At 42.2% G+C, this 17,147-nt stretch overlaps 1 long non-coding RNA gene across 1 annotated transcript in view; it reads right to left on the minus strand.

Moving 5' to 3' along the window:
* The window catches only part of LOC144684202 (uncharacterized), a 54,698-nt gene that overhangs the window by 18,138 nt on the left and 19,413 nt on the right, over positions 1-17,147 (minus strand). The window contains exon 2 of the long non-coding RNA XR_013577447.1: positions 13,416-13,479. This is a non-coding gene — a long non-coding RNA (uncharacterized LOC144684202). The remainder of the gene's footprint in view (positions 1-13,415; positions 13,480-17,147) is intronic.

A 17,147-nucleotide genomic window follows, 5' to 3' on the forward strand; every position in this document is an offset into this window, starting at 1 on the left:
TAAAGTCTTTGTAGCCTTCTGTATGTTAACAGCAAGCCTTTATAAACTACCTGTAACTATATACACATATACTGATAAAGCATACAGGCAAGGAGCTGTCTCCATGTCTAGATCTTAACATATCTCTGCTCAACTAGGTCTGGGTCATGTGCCTTCTTACATCGCTCTGTGGGAAGTACTGTACTCAGTCCCATATTTACCCTGTATATACCAAACCCTTATACTACACCTCCCCCCCAAGCCATTACCCCCGTGGATATCGAGTTACATTAGTTTGCTTCAAGCCTTACATTGTTATAAGTCTTATGCATTTACTTTATTATTACAACCTTAATGCTATTCCAACATTATTGCTATTACAGTATTAGCATTAACAACATTCTCACCACCCCATCTCCCCTCTTCAAATCCTTGAAGGTAGAGGTTCAGGCAGTCTGGAGGCCCTGTAACCCTTCCACATCTCATTTGCCAGTGGTAGGCTTTGTTGGTTCTGGTTCTTGTTGTTGGCTTGGAGGTTGGACTGGCATTTGGGTATGCTTTCATTCTTTTCTTCCATTGCTTAATGTTGAACCATCCCTGGTTGGTTTGGCTGTTGCATTGATCCATGGTTTCTGTTAATCGATTGTTTCATGCAGGGTGGATGTACATGACATTCATCTCCTTGGCGCTGCTTTTTCTTCTTCTTTCTCTATGTGGGCTGTCTCAAAGCCCTCTGAGGCTGAGGAAGTCTATTCCTGTGGCGAGAAGAAGGTTGAGTGGTACGCTCACCTGTGCATTTTGTTGTTGATGGTGAGACTGTTACCATGTTCCATCATCCCTTGTGGTTGTGGCATGTTGACTGGAAGCTGCAGTGTGTACACAGTGGTTGCTGTGTCGACCAGCTGTACCATGGTCATAGTTGCAGGTGGAGGCTTCTCAGACTGCAGATCTGGTACCACTTCCACTGGAAGTGCAATGGTAATTTTGTGGGCGGTTGGTTGGTCTGACCACTAGGGGCTTTCCGGAACCTGTAACAATAATGGACAAAGCTGCGCTGCAAAGAGAGGAGAGGTCAAAGGTGAAATCTGAGTCTGAATACTCTCTGGCGTTCAAGTACTCAGAACCGTGCTGTTCTGGCTGGCTAACAACAGTGATAGTCTTGACATCCTCCGTTGTCTGGAGGAGATCCGGGGCTACGCAGGCATCCATGCTCAGGAGTGAGAAAGGCTGGTTACGGATGATGTACATCAGTTCAAAGATCTGTTTACTGCCAACCCTCAGTGTCTTCAGGATCATACCGGTAACCGGGAATCGGACTCCCCCGCTCCGTAAAGTGGTGTCTGCTGTTTGAAGCCAGAAGTCTTTGAACCATGGTTCCTTGTCTGGCAGGACTGTCAACTGGCACCTGAATCTAATTTAAAATTTGTTAGATGATCTTTTACCAGGATGTTAGCATTCCAAAATGATGAAGCACAAACTTTGATCTCACCCAAGAACCATGGCTGTGTGTCTTCTAGGCTTTTGGTCTCAACCTCGTGGGTTATCTGTGTGGTGCCGAGGCTTTGACTTGCACAGTTTACAAAAGTGTCCCTTTCTGTTGCAGTGGAAGCATTGGGCTGTACTCGCAGGACACTGATCATTCCTGTGAGGGCATTTGACACTGCAGCACTGGCAAGTTCCCTCTGCTGACGGTTCAGAAATTGCTTTAAGATAAAAGCAAAATACTGCAGATGCTGGAAATCAGAAATGAAAACAGAAAATGTTGGAAAAACTCAGCAGGTCTGACAGCATCTGTGGAGAGAGAAAAATAGATAACGTTTCAAGTCTGTATGACTCGTCTTCAGAGCTAAAGAGAAGTAGAAATGTGATGGAATTCATACTGTTTAAGGGGGGTGGAGCAGGTAAAGCAGGACAGAAGGTCCGTGATAGGTGGGGGCTCAGGAGAGATTGACAAAGATGTCATGGACACGAGACAAAGGGAGTGTTAATGGCAGTGGTGAAGACTGAAGAAGGTGCTGATAGTGGCATAATGGTAATAAAGCAGAATGTGTTGATACCAGAACAAGGATAGCACTTTGTGAAAGAACAACATAGAACAAGTGACAAATGGCCCTTTTGCTGGGGGAGGGCGTGGGGTGAGGGGCAGAGGGGCAGTGGTTGGGGAAAAGGATAGAAAAAGGGATAAAACAATGAATAAATGAATAAAAATTAAAAAAAAATAAAAAATAAAAATAAATTTTAAAAGGGATTAGAAAAGGGGTGAAGATAGAAGAGAGAGTTCATGGTCTGAAGATGTTGAACTCAATGTTAAGTCAGGAAGGCTATAAAGTGCCTAGTCGGAAGATGAGGTGCTGTTCCTCCAGTTTGCGTTGGGCTTCACTGGAACATTGCAGCATGTGGACATGAGAGCAGGATGGTGCATTGAAATGGCAAGCGACAGGAAGGTCTGGGTCATGCTTGTGAACAGACCGAAGGTGTTCTGCAAAGCGATCACCCAGTCTGTGTTTGGTCTCCCCAATGTAGAGGAGACTGCATTGGGAGCAGCGAATGCAGTAGACCATGGACCATTCAGCAGATTTCAGACCATGAACTCTCTCCTCTATCTTCACCCTTCTTTTAGTTCCTTTTTAAAAAATTTATTTTTATCTACTTATTTTTATTCACTTATTCATTGTTTTATCCCTTTTTCATCCCCTTTTCTATCCTTTTCCCCAACCGTTGCCCCTTTCCACACGCTCCCCCCAGCCTCCCCAAAAGGGCCATCTGTCACTTGTTCTTTCAGAGTGCTGACTCTAGTTCTGCCTTCTCACCTTTATGCCGCTATCAGCATCTTCTTTAGCCTTCACCACCACTATTAACACTCCCTTTGTCTTGTGTCCACGATATCTTTGTCAATCCCCCCTTAGCCCCCACTTATCACTGGCCTTCTATCTTGCTTTACCTGTTCCACCCCCCTTAAACAGTATAAATTCCATCACATTTCTACTTCTCTTCAGCTCTGAAGAAGAGTCATACGGACTTGAAATGTTAACTATTTTTATCTCTCCACAGATGCTGTCAGACCTGCTGAGTTTTTCCAGCATTTTCTGTTTTTATTTCAGAAATTGCTTTCCCTGACTTGGATTGTCCATTGTGTGTTTGTGACCTGATAAGCTACACTGAGGGTTTGTTTCTCCCCCATGTTATACTCTCTCCCCTTAGGATTGCCCTGTGTTGCTCATGTAGCTCAGATAGCCTAACTACCTGGTTTGCCCTGTCTAGGTGAGATCATCTTTAACTTGTAGGATGTCAGAGAGTGAATCCTCAGCAACACCCACCATGATTCTGTCTCTGATGAGTTCAGACTTAAAATCTCCATATTCACACCCTCTGCCATCCTGTAAAGATAATTTATGAAGGAATCAACAAGTTTCTCAGACAATTTAACTCTCTTATTGAATTTAGCTCTTTCAAACATTTTGTTGGATCTCAAGTTGAAATAAACATCAAAGGATTTTATGGCCTCCTCAAATTTGATGGATCCTGTCATGCAATGAAGTCATCTTCAATTGGCTCTATTGAATAAAGAAGTGTGTTTTACTTGCTCCTCTTCTGATTTTTTATTGAAACCTGAAGCAATGCAGTGTCTTCTAACTCTTTTCCTCCAAAGACTCAAATTTTGTGGCTGGTCTGAGCCTTGGGTGAGTCCCAGTGGAGTTGGAAGTGTGGAATTGTGATTCATGTTGATAATTTTTAAAGTGTGGGTACAGCTTTAAGAGCTTAAAGGCTTCCAAGATGGCATTGTCATTCACTACTGAACAATGGTATTTTCTGCGCTTGCTGGTTTTGGCGGGCTTCATAAAACGGCAGCAGCGTGCTTCTGGAAGAAGAATATTTAATAATGACTGCATGGGTTGGCTGTCTGCTGACTTGATTCACTCAGCAATGCAGCGTTGCAAGTAGCGAGGTGTTTATGTTAACTGCAGGCTTGCTGTTTTTGATTTGGTCGGTCGGGTGGCACCCAAGAGTTGAGTAGATTAATTATTCATTTTTCTTTTTTTTTCAACTTGGAGGCCATGAGTTGAGGCTCGGGGTCGGGGATTGGGATTAGTGATAGGTTTTGTTCAAATGGTGCTTCTGACTGAATTAGCAAAAGGGGCTTCTCAGGACTGGCTGCAGCCTAGAAGTTATAAAGATTTAGCTCACCCTTGCAGCTCTATGGACTCTGCGTGCTGAAGCTGGACTTCCAAGGGAGATTCTACAGAGTTTTCTGCTGCAGTAAGACTCCTGCCTTTAGCTTCCAGGGTCTTCTGTCTGGAGCTTTTTCTGGCAAACTTTCTCAGCAGCTTCATTTGAGAACTTCTTTCAGTTCAGAATCCGTTGAAAATTTTGTTTATCTTAGTTTTTCAGCATTCTTGTGAGGTTGAGGAGTTTTCGATCTCTAGCTATCACCATGTTGTAAAGTTTTTGCTGAATTCTTCATTATTAACATCTTGGGGGTTACCATTAACCAGAAACTTAACTGGACCAGCCACATAAATACTGTGGCTACAAGAACAGTTAATTGCCTGGAATTCTGTGGTGAGTAACTCTCCTCCTGACTCCCTAAAGCATGTCAGCCATCTATAAGGCACACTTCAGGAGTGTGAAAGGATAGTCTCCATTTTCATGGATAAGTGTATTGTGGACCCCCAAATAGTGAAAGGGAGTGCAAAAACAATAGGGCAGTAATTGTTGGGGACTTCAACTACCCTAATATCAATTGGGATACAAACAGTGGGAAGGGCACAGATGGCGCAAAATTCTTGAACTGCATCCAAGAGAACTTTTTGAGCCAGCACGTAACAAGTGAGGGGGTGCAATTCTAGATTTAGTCTTAGGAAATGAAGCTGGGAAAGTGGATGAAGTAGCATTGGGGGACCATTTTGGAGATAGTGACTATAATATAGTTAGATTTAGCATCATTATGGAAAAGGACAAAGATACAACAAGAGTAAAAGTTCTAAATTGGGGGAAGATAAATTACAAAGCTGAGAGGTGTGCTGGTAAGAGTGGACTAGATACAGCTATTAGAAGGAAAAACTGTGTCAAATCAGTGGGAGGCATGCAAAGGCGAGATTCTACGGGCACAGTGTAGCCATGTCCCAACAAAGAAAAAGGGTGGTACTGCCAAATCCAGAAGCATAAAGGCCAAGATAAAGCAGAAAAAGAAAGCTTATGACAGCCACAAAAGGCTTAATACTGTAGAAAGCCTAGACGAGTATAGAAAGTACAGGGGTGAAGTAAAATTGGAAATTAGGAAAGCAAAGAGAAGATACGAAAAATATTGGTGGGTAAAATCAAAGAAAATCCTAAGGTGTTTTGCCAGTACATTAAAAACAAGAGAACAACTAAGGAAAGGGTGGGGCCTATCAAAGATGTGCATGGTAACTTGTTGGTTGATGCAGAAAATGAGGGCAGGGTCCTCAATGAGTACTTTGTCTCTGTCTTCACTAAGGGGAGGGATGATGCAGCCATTCCAGTTAAAAAGGAGGAGTGTGTTATGGCACAGCCGATGGTAAATGCTGAGTTGTTCAAATCCCAAAGGGAAACTTGAAACAACTGCCACAACTTGTTTTGCAATTTGTATAAATTTTGAGATGCGTACATTGAATTCAGTAGCAATAAGACCACCAAGTCTTATAGATTTTTTTACAAAACTAGATTAAACATTTATTAACAAGAAAAATGGTTTTTAAGTACATAGATCTACAAATTACGACTATGATAACTTCTAAACCCCCTACTTAATCTAACTCCCAGTTACACTTTCATTAAGGCAACAGCAAGACATATTTTTAAAAGACCCAGGCAAAGAAACTTGATACCCTGAGCCAATTGAATTCAAAGTGGGTTCTCTTAACTTCAGTTCTTAGAAAGCAGCAACTTGTGGCCTAGATGCTGAAGGCTATTCACATTTGTTAGATCTTAAAAATGCTTACCCTTATACACAGCCTTCACTCTTTTATACATATATTCCCCTTTGAATGCAAATTCTCATTGCTTCACTACGTCTTTGGACTTTACCTTCCTGGGTATCACAAAAAATTAGCATAGTACCCATTTTACCAGTAATCTTTGGGAAATGTAAAAGCACTGGGCAGAATTTAGCCCTCGATGGGCAGGTGGGCCCCACCGGCTTGGCAGCAGGCGGGCAGCTGAACTTCGCCGCCGAAACAGGCCCCACCACCATTTTGAGTGGGCGGGCCAAATAAGGCCTGCCCAGCGGGCTGCCCAACGGGAAGCGTTATGCGCTTCCTGTGCGCAGGGTGGGGGGAGGGATTCCCCAACTGTCAAAGTGCGCTCTTTCGTGCATGCGAGTGAAAGAGCGCACTGCTCCTTGTCTCAGGGAGATTGGTGACAGTTTAAAAAACCTCAAAAATAGAAAAATAAAAAAATTATTAACTTGTCCCCCTCATGTGACAATGTCACACGAGATAGGACATGTTAATAAATATGACATAAAGTTTAATAAAGATTTTCAAAACGGGCATGAAACCCCATCCCGCTAGTAGATGAGGTTTCATGTTTTTTCTACTGCCCGCCGGGGCTCTTGGCCTGCCCGCCAGTCTTAAGGTTGGACGGGCAGGGCCTTTAATTGGGTTGATTATCCTGCCAATGGCCTCAATTGGCCATTGACAGGTCGGTGGGCGGACAGCTGATTTCGCTGTCCGCCTGCCTTCCTGAATATTTAAATGGTGCGGGATGATGTCGGGGGTTCCTCCCGACGTCATCCCGTGTCATTTTCCCGTCAGCGAGTGGGCCCCGCCCCCAAATCACTGACGGGAAAATTCTGGCCACTGTTTCTAAACTTCACCTGGCTAAGTGACACATTTCACCCCTCCTTTGAAAACAACCTAGTGGTTCATTTAAAAATGCAAATGTTCTTTTACACCTATGTTTACCTAGTTAACATTTCAAACCTAGCACATCTCCTAAAACATCAAAGCCTTCAGACCAGCTGCCTTTAATCCAATTAAGTCTCTCTCTCTCACACACACACACACACACACACACACACAGACCTATAGACACAGATACGATTATTTTACAATAAATTCCAATAACATTATGAGAATTATTATATCTTCCTGACAAGTGTGAAATATTAGATACAATAAGCATAGTGAGAGAGGTAGTACTGGAGGTACTGGCATCCTTGAATGTGGATAAATCACCAGGGCCAGGTGGATTGCATCCCAGGCTGTTGAAGTAAGTCACGGGGGAAATAGCAGATGCTCTGAGGATCATTTTCCAATCCTCATTAGATAATGGTAAGGTCCCAGAGGATTGGAGATCTGTGAACATTATACCATTATTTAAAAAGGGTGCGAGGGGTAGGCCAGAAAATTATAGGCAGGTCAGTCTAACTTCGGTGGTGGGCAAATTATTGGAAACAATTCTGAGAGACAAGATAAACTGTCACTTAGAAAGGCACAGGTTGATCAAGGATAGTCAGCATGGTTTTGTTAGAGGAAAATCATGTCTTACTAACTTACTAGAATATTTTGAGGAGGTAACAAGGAGTTTTGATGAGGGTGGTGTAGTGGAGATTGTCTACATGGATTTCAGTTAGGCATTTGACAAGGTCCCACATGGGAGACTGGTCAGGAAAGTGAGATCTCATGGGATACAAGGGAAGGTGGCAGGTTGGATCCAAAATTGGTTCAGTGACAGGAAACATAGGGTAATGGTTGATGGATGTTTTTGCGAATGGAAAGCGGTTTTCAGTGGTGTTCCACAGGGCTCAGTGTTGGGGTCCATGCTATTTGCCATATATATTAATGATTTGGACTTAAGTGTGGAAGGCATGATTGGGAAATTTGCAGATGACACAAAAATTGGCCACGTAATTGATAGTGAAGAAGATAGCTGTTTTCTCCAGAATGGTATCAATGGTTTGGTTGAGTGGGCAGAGAAATGTCAAATGGAATTCAATCTGGAAAAGTGTGAGGTAATGTATTTGGGGAGGGGAAACAAAGCAAGGGAATACTCAATAAATGAGAAGTTGTTGAGAGGGGTTGAGGAAGTGAGAGACCTTGGTGTGCATGTCCACAGGTTCTTGAAGGTGGCAGGATAAGTGGACAAGGTGGTCAAGAAAGCATATGGAATGCTTTTCTTTATTGGACAAGGTTCTGAATACAAAAGCAAGGATGTAATGATGGAACTGTATAACTGTATAACTGTGCTGGTTAGGCCACAGATGGAATTTTGTGTACAGTTCTGGTCACCACATTACAGGAAGGACATAATTGCTCTGGAGAGAGTGCAAAGGAGATTTACAAAAATGTTGCCAAGGCTTGAAAATTGCAGCTATGAGGAGAGATTGGATAGGCTAGGGTTGTTTTCCTTAGAACAGAGGAAGCTAAGGGATGACCTAATTGAGGTGTACAAAAATATGAGAGGCCTAGATAGGGTAGTCAGGAAAGACTTGTTTCCCCTAGTTGAGGGGTCAATTACCAGGGAGCATAGATTTAAGGTGATTGGTAGAAGGGTTAGAGGGGACATTAGGAAAAACTTTTGCACCCAGCGGGTGGTGCGTGTCTGGAATTCACTGCCTAAGTTGGTGGTTGAGGCTGAAACGCTCAACTCATTTAAAAGGTATCTGGATCTACATCTGAAGTGCTATAACCTGCAAGGCTACGGACCAGGTACTGAAAGTGGGGTTAAAATGAGGGGCTAGTTTCTTTTTTCTCTTTTTGGCTGGTGCAGATGGGCTGAATGGCCTCTTTCTGCACCGTAACTTTTCTATAGTTCTGTGGAGTGCAGCTCCAACAACACTCAAGAATTTCAAAACCGTCCAGAACAAAGTTGCCCACTTGATTGGCACCCTATTCAGCAGACTCAACATACACTCCCTTGACCGACAGCTGCCATTTGTACCACCTACAAGTTGCACTGCAGCACCTTGCCCAGTCTTCTTTAACAGGGAGAATGGGAACAGTTTTGAATGACAGAGGGACAATGTAAGACTAGGGAGAGTAATTGGCCTAGGTAATAGAATAATCAAAAGTAATAAAAACGAAGACTTGCACTTATATAGTGCCTTTCACAACCACCAGACATCTCAAAGCACTTTCAAGCCGACAAAGTATTTTTGAAGTGTTGTCACTGTTGCAATGCAGGGAATTATACTTAAGCTTTACCTTTGCTGAATCTCTTTGCACGGTTTATGTTTATTTCAGGTAATATGGAATCTTTTGATCCACCAGTTCTTGCCAAGCCACGTTTAATTAGGCACCATGAAATAGATTTTTTGAAATCATCAAGTCAAAGGATAACTGGCAAAACTCACTCCCAATCAATGGTAAGCCAATGGAAGTTATACAGTTAGGTAGAAATTATTCTGGGTCTGTTTTTGCACCCAGACTCATTGCAACATCTATACAAACAGAGAGCAGAGTTTGTCCTGAAATTGGATGCCAGTTCTGCCTATGCAGGCAGCTTGCCCACAAGAAAATCAAATTTCAGCAATCCTCAGGTGAATTCTGGGAGAATGGGTGACCAGACAATGTGATGGTGAGGATGGGGATTGCAATGCTAAGACTATGGAGTTAAGGGGGAGCATTCCTGCACTTCCTGGCTACACAATAGGAGATTTTTTTAAAAAAAAGTTTGAAATGCTTGCTTTTGGTTGGTAACTGCAGGGGACTCTGAAGAATCTTGAAAGGACAGGTCTGCTGTCATCTGAAACACACTTCTAAAACAGCCCTTCAACTGGACCTTCGTCAACATATTTAAAGGGCGTAGTGCCTGTTTTAGGCATCCACCAGCTGTCCCACTGTTAAGTTTGCGCAGACCATCCCACCACTAAATTGGTACACGTTCAGGGGTAAAATTGGCACAAAGCATACCAATTTTTACCCCAGTATGTAATTGAATCCAGTTACTGTCTGCTTAGGAAACTAACAATCACTCTATATCCATCACCAATCCTATACGAGTGTGAGGTTTTATAAGATGGTTATGTTATAGACTGCCTCTTTTAATTCAAGGTAAAATGGAGAATGTGATCTGCTATTAGTTTTGCCCAATGGCCTTGTTACCTTGGGGACAGGGGGCCCAGGTCAAGCCTTTTGAAAGTCAGGTGCCAGGTTTAACACTTGAACACAAAGGACAAAGCAGGTGCCTTGGCTTTGTGTAGACTTACAAGCCATCAGATTTATTGACTCAGAAACTCTGGACACAGAGGGAGAGAGGGGAAGACAGGAAAAAACAACGGTTGTGAGCAGTATCTATCAGATACTAGGCAGAATGCGGGTGGGAGCTCATCCTCTGGTCAAAGAGGTGGAACCTGCAGAGATTTAAGGACACTGGAAGATTCGCCCTCGTGTGGCCGGGAGAAGGAATCACCTTCAGTGGGGCTTGCTGCAGGAAGTCAGGTTTAAGGAATTCTCAGACTGAGGGAAACAACTTTCGGTGGGCACTGGACATCATGACTGAGTGAAATGGGGAGAAACGAGCCAGTTGGAAGCTGGGAGTAACTTTGGACTGGATCCTGTAAAGACAATAACTCTTCAGCGAGTGCGGCATAATGTTTAATATGGTGTGGGGATATTGGTCATGTTAAGAAACTAATAAGGGATACCTCTTCTGTAGTTTAGTGTATTAGTTGCCTCTAAGTAATGTCTAACCTCATCTTCCAATAAGACACTTTATAGCCTTCTGCACTCAACATTGAGTTCAACAACTTCAGATCATGAACTCTGTCCTCCTTTTTGAACTTTTTCCCCTGGAGTGTGTATCTTGTTTTCCTGTTTTGCCTTCTGACAGTGCTGTCCCTTATTCTGCTATTAACACCTATTTTGAAACAAGGCTTTAGTCTTTATTATCACCCCCTTTGTCTTGTGTTTCATGACATCTACATGCATACAAACATACGAATTAGGAGCAGGAGTAGGCCACTTGGCCCCTCGAGCCTGCTCCACTACTCAATAAGATCATGGCTGACCTGAGTGTTACCTCAACCCCATATTCCTGCCTATGCCTGATAATCTTTCACCCCATTGTTAATCAAGAATCTATCTAGCTCTGCCTTAAAAATATTCAAAGACTTAGTTTCTTTGTCATTTAACCTCTTCACCCCTCCAACCTATCCCTGATCTTCTATTCGATTCCACCTGCACCTCCACCCTTCATTCAACAGCACAAAACCCATCATATTTCAACCCATCTCTCGTTCTGAGTCATATTGGACTGGAAACATTGGACAGAATTTTGCCCTTGGTGGGCGAGCGGGCCCCACCGGCTCGGCGGCAGGTGGGCAGCTGAACCCCGCCACCGAAACGGGGCCCGTTGCCATTTTGAGTGGGCGGGCTAATTAAGGCCTCCCCAGAGGCCTGCCCGACAGGAAGTGCAATGCGCTTCCTGTGCGGGGGAGGAGGGAATCCCCAACTGCCAAAGTGCGCTCTTTCGTGCATGCGTGCGAAAGAGCGCACTGCTCCCTGAGGCAAGGTGCTGTCTCAGGGAGTTTACCGACAGGTAAGAAAAGTCAAAAAATAGAGAAATATTAAAACTATTAACATGTCCTGCTCATGTGACAGCATCACACGAGATAGGACATGTTAATAAGAAACATATAAAGTTTATTAAATTTTTAAAAAACGGACATGAAACTTCATCCCGCTAGTGGATGAAGTTTCATGAATAATCTGGAGCCCGCTGGGGCTCCTGGCCTGCCTGCCAGCCTTAAGCTTGGACGGGCAGGGTCGTTAACAAGGTTAATTAGCTTGTCAATGGCCTTAATTGGCCATTGGCAGGTCGGCGGCCCGCCTTCCTGAAGATTTAAATGGACCGGGATAATGTCGGGGGTTCCTCCCAACGTCATCCTGTGTCATTTTCCCCTTGGCGAGTGGGCCCTGCCCCCAAATCGCTGAGGGGAAAGTCCTGGCCATTAACTCTATTTTTCTCTCCACAGGTGTTGCCAGACCTGCTGAGTTTTTCCAGCATTTTCGGTTTTTATTATTAATGTTTAATCAGTGTTGATTTTCCAAAATTCCTTTGATTCAGGAAGTTGACAAGTGTTACACTGCTTTTCAAGAAAGGAGGGAGAGAGAAAACAGGGAATTATAGGCCAGTTAGCCTAACATTAGTTGTTGGGAAAATGCTGGAATCTATTATTAAGGAAGTCTTCACAATGCACTTAGGAAAGATTAGTATGGTTACAACAAATCCACTAAAGGGAAATCCTGTTTGAAAATTTATTATGGGTTTTTTGAGGATGTAACTAGTAAGTTAGATAAAGGGGGACCAATAGATGTAGTATACTTGGATTTCCAAAAGGCATTCGATAAAGTGCCACACAAAATGTTGATAGACCAAATAATGGCTCATGGAGCTGGAGGTAATTAGCATGGATAGGGGATTAGTTAGCAGACAGGAAACAGACAGTGGGCATAAATGCAGCATTTTCAAGTTGGCAAGCAGTGGAGTGCTGCAAGAATCATTGCTGGGGCCTCAGCTATTAATATATTGATGACTTAGATGAAAATGCAGAAAATAATGTGTCTACGTTTGCTGATTGTTCTTGATTTTAGCTTGTTTGTTACAGTAAAAGTCTTGAAACGTGGAATCTTGTGTGATTCCTTTGTGTCGGTCACTGGGAATTCAAATTTCATCTTAAACGTTAAAAAGGGTGGAATGTTTTGGCTCTGTGGTGCTTCAAGTGGATCTAATGGTGACAATGCAGATGCTCAGTCAGTAACATGGTATTGGCAAGATACTCTGCACCGCTGACCTCATATTTTCCATGGCAAGAGCTGAGTGCCTCCCCATGAGCTTTATGGTCTTGTTCTCAATAGGGTTAAGGTTAAAATGTGGGAAAACCACCTCAGTTGGCCTGTTTTTGATTGGCATTTTGCACCATTTTCTTCTGCAAAGTAATAAGCATATGAGTGAAAAGCATTTTATTTGAGTGTGAATGATTCAGGCATTATTATGTTGAAAGTGTAAGTATGGGTTGGGAGTGGTTGGTGAGATATATAAAGGAAGTACACAGTGTTGACACTCAATGTTAACCACTGAAGTACAATTTTCCTGAACAGTTTGGTAGGCATATCACTGACCTGGGCTGTCCCTTGATTGAAGTAATTCAATTCAACTGTTATTTCCCAACAGTTCACTCTCTGCCCCATAGATAATGATCTAAAAATTTCAGATTTGTCTTCTTTTATGAATGATTTGAAAATACAATTTGAAAATAATGTCTAGTTTTAATGAGAAGTTTTATACACATGAAACCTGTTTCACTACCCCAAGTAGTTATATGGATGTAAACAGGAAATTAAGTGAAACTTAGCTTCCAAATACACATATTTTTGCGAAAATTCCATAAGAGATTACTGTAATGTAGTATTGATATTCAATGAAAATCACTGAAATACAATTCTTCTCAACATATTGGTTGGCATGTCACTGACCTGAACTGTCCCTTGATTGAAGAGTATAACATGGTGGCTTGCTCATAAATAATCAAAGTCAGTACTGCCAGGAATGGAATGATAAAGAAAATCAATCAGTTGAATGAAATTGCTCTCTAAGTAACATTTTCAGTTTTGCATGGTTAACTTCATAAAATGCAATCTAGCTACTTTCATGTTAAGATGGTATTTATTTTCCCCCGGTTTCGTTCTTTTTTACCCTCCTGTCCTCTCCTGTGACTTGTGCTGGGATATGCTTCCAGAGAAGCCGGTACCTTTCTGGCACCATACATGGGTGAGTTTGACCAATAGGGGGCATAATAGGAAATTCAAACATTTTCATAGAATCATTGAAATTTACAGCATGGAAAGAGGCCATTTGGCCCATCTTGTCCATGGTGACCAAAAAGGAACCATCCAGCTTAATCCCACTTTCAGGCTCTTGGTCCATACCCTTACAGGACTTGAAGTGCATATCCAATTGGTTTTTAAAAATACTATAAGTGTTTCTGCCTCTACCAACCCTTCAGGCAGTGAGTCCCAGATCCCCATAACCCTCTGGGTGAAAACATTTCCCTTTGAATCCCCTGTAAACCGCCTACCTCTTACCTTAAATCTATGCCCCCTGGTTATGGACTCTTATCCACTCTATCTAGATCCCTCATCATTTTATAAACTTTAATTAGGTCTCCCCTCAGCCTCCCCTGTTCGAAAGAAAATACCGTAGCCTATCAAATCTTTCCTCATAATTAAAATTCTCCGGTCCAGGGCAACATCCTTGTAAACCTCCTTTGTACCTCCTCTAGTGCTCACTTCTTTCCAATAGTGTGGTGACCAGAACTGCACACAGTACCCCAGCTGTTCCATAACTGGTGTCTTATACATGCATATTTGTAATTTAGGAATAGATTCATGCTGATTGTTTCCATCTCTAGCCCAGGAATATCAAGGCAAATTGTATCCTTGCTGAAATCAGTCAATTCGACACAAATCAGATATGTAATATGGGATCTCCCTCATCTGTCTGGCTCACAACCACAAACATTTAAACAATAAACTTTCAAGGGACCACAACAGTGATTTTCTAAATGTTCCCTCCTGTTCTCCCTTAATACAGGACTCAAGACAACAATCTCTTCTTTTCTTTATTATCCCTTCATTTGAGCAACTGAATAATGTACATTTTCATAAGTTAAAGATTGATCATTTGATTTTGTATTCGGGTTTAGTTCAGTCTTTTAAAATGATATCTGCTAGACTGAGAGATGGCAGTACCTCAAGTATCAATCAAGCTGGCATGTGGAACCGACAGAGAAAGAATTTTAACCCTCCTCATCTAGAAGAAACTTGGAGGGGGCAGTTAAACTTGAGTGGGCAAAATACTTCTAGTGTTGCCATGCCCCAGCATTTACTTGTATCACCTTCCCTATGCTGAGTTTTAAGAAAATGTCAGGAGGGCTGAGGCACAGCAAAGATGGAGTGAGAGAGAGAGATAGGGCATGATACAGGATCAGAGGGTAGAGTGACGGGATTGGGGAGGAAATACAAGCAAAGGGGTGGTGGGAAGGGGAAGGGATATGGGAGATAATGGAACCATGGGGGTGGCAGAAAGCAGCAGGAACAGAGAATGTGGGGAACGGAGTAAGTGAGAGGGTATTTATTGATGGTGGCATAGGGAGTGAACAGTGAAGCATTAGGCAGGGTAGGATGCAATCAAGGGGATGCTGGGAAAGGGCTACAGGAAGAAATGGGATGTGGGGTTCCTATAGCAAATGTTAGGCAAGGGGGCTGGAGTGCTCCATGTTCCTATATGTTGCTGCAGTGCATTCTACCAAAAACCTCTTCCTGTCCGTGACCTTAAAGTTGCTGGATCCTTCCCTGCACCTGCCACGCACCAGCAGGTCTAGAAACTTGTCCTGCCCTCACCACACAAAGCAAGCCCATGGCCTACAACTGTGACAAGAAAATGTAGCCAAACAAAGGAAAAAACACCAACCAAAAGAAAAAGAGGGTCAGAAGCAAAAGGGGAGAGTGTAAAAGATTGAGAAATAGAATAAGTTGATGTAAGACAGGTAAGACAAGGACTGAACAGTTTACCTTGAGTAACATCACAGGAGATCCGTTAGTAATTTAAAAAGAATGGCCTGTCACACATCAGCTATCACATTTTATGAAAACTTCAATTTTGTCCCATTTGCCCCAGATTGCTGAAATGCCAATGATGAAATAGCAACAAATTACAACCAGGCAAGTCGGAAACCCTGCCAAGAGGGTGTAAAAGCTAAGAACCATGAATCGTTAATCAGTAAACTGCTGCCAATAAGACAACTGGGAAAGAGACCAGAGAAAATCACTCAGAATATTCAACAACAACCTGCATTTAAATAGTCACTTTAATATAGTTAACTGTTGAAAGGCTCTTCACAGGGCCATGAGCAGACTAAATTTGACACCAAATCACATGAGATGTTAAGACAGATGATCAAAAATTTAGTCAAAGAGGTAGGTTTTAATGAATATCTCAAAAGAGAAACATGAAATAGAGAGTTGGAGAAGTTTAGGTCCTGGACAGCTGAATACATGGCCACTAATGAAGGGGGGAAGGAAATCAGGGTACAGAAGAGGTCAAACTTGGAGGAATGCAGAGTTCTTGCTTTCACCGTCTTGTTTTGTAAGTAATCTAAGGAGATAGTAATTTGAAAACATGATGGATTCTGAAATTTTCAATCACTAGACCAAATCTATAAAGCTGTGGGAACTTCTTTAGCATTCAAGGTTTGGCAAATTAAACCACTAGATGTCAGGGTTTACTAAACCAATTCATTGGATGTCAAGGCAAGCAATGTCTTACATACCAAGATACGGTAAACCAAACTGCTAGCTATTTTGAAGAAGGCCCTGGACTGAAATGTTAACTTGTCTGTTCTCTCCACAGATGTTACCTAACTTGCTAAGTGTTTCCAGAATTTTCTGTTTTTGCTTCAGATTTCCCATATGTCCAGTTTTTGTGTTTTGTTTACTAGATATTAATATTTTGTAAACAACACTACAATATGTGAGTGATAACAAAGCAAACCACTTATCCAAATATATCAGTTTAAATGCTTAACTTTCCTTCCTGCATCATCAGTGTACTGAAATCAAGACCCATTGGTATGATTTCTGCTCTAATTCATTCTCTCCAAGACTTCAAATCTGTGGAACTGCTTACTGCCTTCAATCTTCCCTTCCTTCAGTAATGTACAGAGGTGTTTTAAAATCCAACTGTGGCATCACCTAAACACTGCCTAATTCATCTCATCTTCTATCTTACTATTTTCATTGTTGAAAATGCCCTGCAACACAGGTCTTGGCCCAGCACCTAAGCTTCTAAATAGGTACTGTAATTACAACAGTCAAACCACTGAACCTTGATAGTAAAAATAGGCTTATTATAACAGGACAGCAAAACTCAAGATGCACCAAATATTTCCAATTAGAATTTATTAGATTAGTTTGTCATTGTTGGTATTGTGCTTTTTTCTAATTTGAATTATTGGGATGCTTGGATTTACTCGACAAGCCTCATAAACAACTCTCTTGTTTTCTACAGGTGGGATCTGGATAGTATCAATTTTAAGCTGAAACTTGATCAGATTGATATCTTTTTCTCTTCTTCTTGGCTGGGTGGGAATCAGAAGATTGAGTTCCCACTGATCAGAATAATCAGGGTAGGGCTCCAAATAGTTGATA

Source organism: Cetorhinus maximus, chromosome 9 (assembly GCF_964194155.1).
Source record: "Cetorhinus maximus chromosome 9, sCetMax3.hap1.1, whole genome shotgun sequence".
NCBI classification, from domain to species: Eukaryota; Metazoa; Chordata; class Chondrichthyes; order Lamniformes; family Cetorhinidae; genus Cetorhinus; species Cetorhinus maximus.